Source organism: Saccopteryx leptura, chromosome 3 (assembly GCF_036850995.1).
Source record: "Saccopteryx leptura isolate mSacLep1 chromosome 3, mSacLep1_pri_phased_curated, whole genome shotgun sequence".
NCBI classification, from domain to species: domain Eukaryota; kingdom Metazoa; phylum Chordata; class Mammalia; order Chiroptera; family Emballonuridae; genus Saccopteryx; species Saccopteryx leptura.
This window is the reverse complement of record NC_089505.1, coordinates 275,722,344-275,730,291: the sequence shown is the minus strand read 5'-3', so window position 1 is coordinate 275,730,291 and position 7,948 is coordinate 275,722,344. Positions and strand designations below refer to the sequence as shown.

Below are 7,948 nucleotides of genomic sequence, written 5' to 3'. Positions count from 1 at the left end.
TCATGATTTTGCTTTTTATTCAGCCTGGGAAGGCTTTGGCATCAAACATTATGCCACCTTCTGAAAATGAACCGTGAAAGTTATATCATTTTCTATGCTGCACAACAGTTTAAATGATACCCAAGATATTATATTATATTATATTATATTATATTATATTATATTATATTATATTATATTATATATGTTATAATGTTATTCCAAAACCTGCACTCATTTTAGGTTGTCATGTTGCTTTTCTTCCCCAGCTTCTCAGGGGTTGCTGGAAATTGTTACTCTTCCTGTTCTGTTTCAGGTTCTGTGCAAGATGTTTTTTGTTTTGTTTTGTTTTGTTTAGTTTTGTTTTATAGCTTTATTGAGATCTACACTCTTAACAAAATGTTAAGTGTACATTCACTTCTTTTCTAACATTGATACTATTTTACTATTTTCCAATTGTATTAGTGCAATGACTCCCAGATATTAGCATTTTCAGAAATCATATCACATAATCACTATTTAGTAACAAACACTAGAAATGAAGGTCTGTATCTTAAAAATTGAAATTGATAGCAAATCAGGCTGCATTCTCTCACCTATATACTGATTCTCCCTGACCTACTTTTGAATGACTAAGTTTAATATGAAACAAAGCAATTATCTGGCAGGTAACTATGCATTTGGAAAGAAAAATAACTGAGGTAGGTTAAGCAGGTCATAGTAAAAAAGTACATTATTTCTTTCTATATTTAACTTCTAGGAAGATTCAGTTATTTTAATGATCTTTTTGCAAGATACAGAGTCAAGAAATGTTTTTGCTGTATAGGCAAGCCTAAAAAGCATATAGAGAAATTAACATAGGGCACAGAATGAGTCTTACCGCTGCCTCCAAAACAGTGAAAGGCTTATAATAGATGGCCATTGTAAATAGGAAAATAAATTATTTCTCAACTCTCCCTATCTCATGCGTTTCTTCTCATTTACTAATCACTATATAAACAAGGCAAGAAACGATGTAAAACCATTTCAAATGTAACCACGTTCTGCCAGCATTTACTTACTTACTGAAGGTTTAATAACAAGAATAACTGTAATTAACATTTACAGTGCCATAGAATTTGACTCCCAGCTTTAACTCTTAAAACAATATTATAAATTTACCATACACAGAATTCTATGTTAGATGTTACAGGAATTAAAAATATAAGTAACATCCAGTTGTGTCCCCTCGAAATTGTAAGTTCATTGGAAAATAATTTCATAAAGCACTGGAGTAAAGCAAATCTATGCACGAGAGATATAACTGCTATTACCAAAGGTTTTGGAAAGGTCTCTTTTAAGTCTGAACTTTGAAAGCGTAGGATGTAGCATCTGAATAAAAGTTGGGGTCAAGAGTATATACCAGGGGAAAAAATAGCATATAAAAGACAAGTAAGGGTGGTGAGAAGGCAGCAGCTGGTGGTGGGGCTGGGGCAGAAACTAATGATGGGGAATCAGGAGTTCCTGGATTCTTTATCCAGTAGTTTAAGTGCTGCTGGGGAATCGTCATTTCTGCAGTATTTAGGGGTGACTGGGGCAGCTGGGTCATGGCCACAGTGGTGCAGAGAGGAACTTCAGAAGCAAGGAGAGATGGCAGGTGTCAGTCCTGGAGATTTGGGCACAGGGATGATACGTGTTGTCAAAGTGCATGGTTGCAGCTCATTCAGCAACAGGAGGATAAGAAGCATAGTCAAGAGGAAGGAGGGAAAAAATGAGAACTTGGCTTTAATTCTTCCATGAGACTTAAGAAACTAACCCAAATTTCTCCAAAGCCTGGAATAGATAACCTCATATTTGATATATAGGAAAAAATTGCCTTAGGAAGTCTTCATTATGCTGTGGAAATACTAGAAATGGAAGACTTGTTTTCTTCCCTTAAACAATCCAACATACTTTGGTAGATTCTCAGAGCCACGAGGATGTTTCACTGCTTTTACATCTTGTATAAAAAAAGGGTTTCCAGAATGCATTTAAAACATACAACACTGTTCCTGACCAGGCAGTGGCACAGTGGATAGAGCGTCAAACTGGGACATGGAGGACTCAGGCTCAAAAACCCTGAGGTCACCAGCTTGAGCTGGGGTTCATCCAGCTTGAGTGTGGAGTCACTGGCTTTAGCATGGGATCATAGACATGATCCCATGGTTGCTGGCTTGAGCCCAAAGTCACTGGCTTGAGCCCAAGGTCACTGGCTTGAGCAAGGGGTCACTGGGTCTGCTGTAGCCCACCCTACCCTCGGTCAAGGCACATATGAGAAAGCAGTCAATGAACAACTAAGGTGTTACAATGAAGAAGTGATGCTTCTCATCTCTATTCCTTCCTTCTGTCTGTCCCTCTCTGTCCCTCTCTCTGACTCTCTCTGTCTCTATCAAAAAAAAAAAAAAAGGCACACAACACTGTCACAGTACACGTCCTCTTATCTGTGGTGCATGAGATCTTGCACAAGAGGTACAAACTATTTTTGAAGCCAATCCACCAGAAGGGAAGACAAGAGTTAACCAGTTTGCTGAATGCTCCACATATTCAGAGACTTTTACTGCCCCATGACAAGGTCACTAAGCAGGAAATGCAGCTAGAGCCCATAACAGAGGAGAGAGTTTATGAAAGCATTGGCCAGTACTGAGGAGAAACTGTAAATATATTTTGTTTAGAAAAGTTTTAGATATTCCATTGGGTGCTACGGTTCATAAAGAAATGGATTCTGTCATCTTTAGCCAGATAGTAAAAGGAGATACTGCAGAGAATAGTGGTCTCTTACATGAAGAAGATGAAGTTCAGAGACCAATGGCATTGGAATGCGGGGGAAAGATGTCACTGAGGTTTTTGACTTGTTGTCTGATCTGCATGGTACTTTGATATTTGTGTTTGATTCCCAGTCAACAGATCAAGACTTCTCCTGCCAAGGAAACTGTAATCCATGTAAAAGCTCATTTTGACTATGACCCTTCAGATGACCCTCATGTTCCATGTCGAGAGTTAGCTCTGTCTTTTCAAAAAGGGGACATACTTCATGTGATCAGTCAAGAAGATCCAAATGGTGGCAAGGCTCCGGGGAAGGGATGAAGATAACCAGCCTCTGGCGAGGCTTGTTCCAGGGAAATGCTTTCAGTAGCAAAGGGGAACCATGAAGCAAACCATAGAAGATAAAGAAATAGAAAAATCAGGAAAACTGTGGTGTGCAAAGAAGAATAAAAAGGAAAAAAGTTTTATATAATGCCAATAAAAATGATGACTGCTAACAAAGAAGAAATCTTAACTTATGAGGACATGTCCCTCTATCATCAGCCAGCAAATGGAAAAGGCTTATCATTCTGATTGGTCCACAGAAGGGTAGTTAGAATGAATTGTGTCAGAGGTTCATGAACAAAGAGAAAATTCACTTTTCACCTGCAGTTCCTCAAACAACCCACAGTAGGGGAAACTATGAAGTACCCAGTAGAGGTTACCACTTTGTTTCTCGACAAGTGTTCAAGGCAAACACAGCAGCCAGAAAGTTCACTGAGAATGGTGAATTTAAGAAAAAGTTGTATGGAGTCAGTAAAGATTCTCTACAGCCAGCAATCAACTCTGGGAAAATGTCTTTTAAGTCTTCGTACAGTCATTGAAGACTTCCTGGAATTCAGACTTGAAAACATATTATTTTATTGCACTCCTTTCACGAAAAAGATTTCAGGCATTATTGGCCAAAGAGAGCAAAAATCCAAAGCCAGATAGTTGAGAGAAATCATTAAGAAAACTTGAGAGATAGGGCGGAACAATGGTCATTAATTTGACATAGCCATTGTGAATTCAGATTTTGATAAAGGCTATCCAGGAATAGCTTCGGTTAATTAACAAATGATGCTGAACCTCTGTGGGTGTCAATCATTTGGCTAAGATGAAAGAAACACCCATTCTATGGCATGATTGGATTTGGTCTGGCAAACTCCCAGTACAAAGGTAACCAAATACTTCAGCAAGAGGCTGAGCTCAAGGTGGCAGGCAATGTCAACCTTAGATCTCAGACTAGTGAGAAGAAAATTCCCTTAGATAACTTGTGCATGGTAGCCTTCACTGTCTATGGCTTTATATTCTTGCCTCATTTGGGGTTTTAAATGGAACCTTTCAACAGAGCAGTTCCATTTTATGCATATAAAAATATTTTCTGGCCCTGGCCGTTGGTGCAGTGATAGAGCACCAGCCTGGCATGTGGTAGTCCCAGGTTTGATTCCCGGCCAGGGCACACAGAAGAGACACCCGTCTGCCTCTCCACTCTTCCCCTTCTTCTTTCTCTCTATCTCTTTCTTCCCCTCCCACAGCCAATGCTCCATTGGTTGGAGCAAAGTTGGTCCAGGAACTGAGGATGGCTCCATGGCCTCCGCCTCAGGTGCTAGAATGGCTCTGGTTGCAATGGAGCAATGCCCCAAATGGGCAGAGCATAGCCCCCTAGTGGGCATGCCAGGTGGATTACAGACAGGTGCATGCAAGAGTCTGTCTCTCTGCCTCCCTGCTTCTCATTTAGAAAATTAAATAAATAAAAAATAAATCTTTTTTTTCTCCCTAACGAAATCTTTTCTGCCTTATCATATTTCCATGAAAAACTGTGTGTATGTGTGTGTGTGTATACAATAGCATGTCTCACATAGTTATAAATATTGATATTATTTAATAGTTAACCTAAATGACTTTATGGGAATTGGGGGTGGGGCGCGGATGTTGGTACAGACTGTGCTTCTGTGTACTACACAAAACTTTATTTGGTTAGAAAACTGGTTTAGTGATCAGAAATACTTCCCTTAAAATTTCTTATGTGCTGAGAGTATAACATACACACCGGATTTTAAGAACTAACTATAAAAAGTACATTAAATAGTCTTTACAGTGTTAAAAAAAAATTTTCAGCTGCCACTTTGGTCTGGTGCTATTCTGTTAGGCTTGAATTCATTTGGATGACCTTTAATTCTTGAAAACATTCTGTTAGAAGCACCAAGTTTTAGCTCAAACTTTGTGAATCAGACTTTACTGCACACTCAGCAGACTCTGATCTGGTTAAGCATATGCAACATGCTGATCTTTTTAAAGACTAGAATTTTTTGAATTTTTTTCTTAAATTGTCACAATTGATTTGATAATCTTGCTTCCTTTCTCTCACATGCATAATACAACAGAATGTAAGTTACATTTTTATGAATGGCAGATGTTCATAAACTATGTTGACTGTTAAGAATTGCTCATGATGCAAAGTTTTTTACATACCTGAGAGGACATAGTACATTTGACAGTTTTGCATTTTTATATAGGGGCACAGTATAATTTGATGACTATGCTATATATAGATAAAACGCTAGAATTCTATGAATAATATAGCTACTGTGCTGTATACTGGTATTTCATAGATTGACAAATGGTTATCAATAACACTTGTTTAGCATTGGACTAAAATATATCTATTTAGAGAAATGCTATAACAATTTACTGAGATAGAAAGAAAGGATGACCTGAAAGTCACTTGAATATTTTAGGAAAAGAATATGGGGGAGGAGGGAAGTTAAGCATATATAAAAAGGTTTTTATCCTAACAAGTTCTCCCTCTTATGACCATAATGCAAGAGCTTGCTAAATCATAAATGTTTAAGCTAATGGCTTCTCACACTGGCATAGAACGTTAATTTGTAGTCTTTTCACGTCTTCAGGGATGGTATGATGCATGACAAACAACCTCAAATGTGAATGTCTTTGTTTTATTTCTATGATGACTTTAGCTACAGTATTTTCTATTCTTAAAGCTAAACACTGGAATAACGTCGAATTGTCACTTAATTGAACATAAGCAGTTGTTTTTAATGAGTAGTTTGTCTCAATGTCATGCATTATTTGATTTTTTCCTCTTCTACATAATTTTATTTGAACAAATGTAGACAGTTTGTAAGTTGCCTTTTTCTGTTTGTTTGCATGACCTTGAAGTTGTCCGTGGAGTGTGTCTTAAGTGGAAATACTTCCAAGATAATGTCCATTAGGAAGAAAGTAACCTTCCTGGGTTAAGGGAAGGACTGCCATATATACGGTCTCTTCAGGGGAAAGTGCAAAGCTCACCCTGATCTTCAGCATTGAAAAGCAAGAAATATAAGCACTTCATCTTTTTAGCCTTGCAGTTTACTTTTTCCTCAATGAAAGGTGGTTTGTGGTGGACAGTGGAGTTTCGTGAGCTGCTTATCATAACTGACAGCTAGGCTTGCATGGTTAGGCTCTGCCTCTCTTGTGTTCTGCCTGCTATGAATCTTGCATGACCCAGAGAGGGGCTGCTCCTCGGCTGGTGCCCTGGAGGGCGGGGACAGACGGCGCTAGTCCCAGCTGAGCCTAGCCAAGACTGCTCAGCCAGCTTGCAGCCCTCTTGCAGTATAACTTAAAAATAGGTATCTGTTCTTATAAACTATTGAGATATGGGAGTTGTTTGTTACCACAGCAAAAGCTGACTGATATACCACCTTTAGCAAACTGATAAACTGTTTACAAATTTTAGATTCTTTGGAAATGTTGCTGGGTGAAGTTCCTTCAGTCATACAAATTAAATATATTTACCTTAATCATTGTCATAAAACTAAATCAGAGTTTGAAATAAAAATAAAGCCTATTAGCCTTTCATCATTCATTTAAGTAATTTGTAGACATCCATGAATCTTTTTCAAGTACCTTTAATAATGTGATACACAAGGTATAAAGCGTGTTTTCATTTGTCTCCATGGGCCCTTTAACTGCCATGCAGCCCAACTCTCCTAGTGCTTGTATTTACCATGGAAAGTATTTTCTCCCCTGTTATTGTTGGCAAAAGCTGCACCACTCTGGTCCGCTCGGGACTCAACAATCTGTACTGCCAATGTACTATTACAGTGTCTCTTAAGATGTCCTCCACTGCTGCTTTATTCTCGTACCTCCTTTGTGACTTATGCGTTGCTTTATGGCATTGTAATGTAGCCCTTGACATACAGTACAACACACTGAATTACCCTAATTTAAATAACAACTTACCATGTGAGTATGTTCAGACATTTTTAAGTGTGGTAGTCTTCCTCCTTGATTTGGCCTGAAAAAGTCAATGGCATAAAAATTAAAACAGAGAGCCTCAGTTTACAGTCTACACATTTTTTCCTCTGCTATTCCAATTTGAGATATTACTAGAAAATAAAATTGTATGGTTTTGAAGAAAGAGAGGCTATTGCTTGACAATATAAAGGCTTCTTTCATTTATCATCAACATGTTACTAAAATTATATGATGCTTAGTTAACATATGTAAGAATATGGATCACTTTATGTTCCATATCAAATAATAAAGATGCATAAGATAGTATAAATAATGAACAGCTCTTCACTATTTTTTTCTTAAATATTATAAGGGCAGTGCTATCTGGTCAGAAGCAAGTGATTGATAGTAAATCAGTTACAACTAAAAAACTAATAATAAGATTAAAGACATGCCCCTGAATGTGCTATTATCTTGGATACAAAAGCCTCATCTGTCACCACTGTTGACTCACGTAGGAGGCAGCAGATGGCCCGATGGCAGCAAGGGCACTGTGAGGGCAGTTGGAAAGCCATGGAGGAAGCAAAGAGGCTGCTAAAGGAACATTCGTGAAAAGATGGGAGGAAATTTTTTTTAAGAAAGAAAACTCAACAGCTTCCAAGGCAAGGTAAACTGAGGAGGGAGAGCTCTCAATAGGAAATACATCAGGAGATTTGTTTCTAGAAATAGTTTTAATAAAAGAAAATGTGGATTCCAGAAAACAGTACTTGTCCAAAGGCTCTTTTTCCTCTTTTATTATGTAATATGGTTAGGTCTCATTAATCATTAAATAATAATACTGCCTGCCTAATAATCTTCTCAAAAGTATATTTACTTATAGCTTCTACATTCAGTGACTTGGCCATTGGATCAATCTGACATCATGATGCTT

The 7,948-nt window shown here is 37.8% G+C and overlaps 1 pseudogene; it reads left to right on the top strand.

Annotated features, from left to right (window-relative positions):
* Positions 1-1,608: 1,608 nt before the first annotated feature.
* Positions 1,609-3,899, top strand: LOC136397936 (protein PALS1-like; annotated as a pseudogene).
* Positions 3,900-7,948: the final 4,049 nt, after the last annotated feature.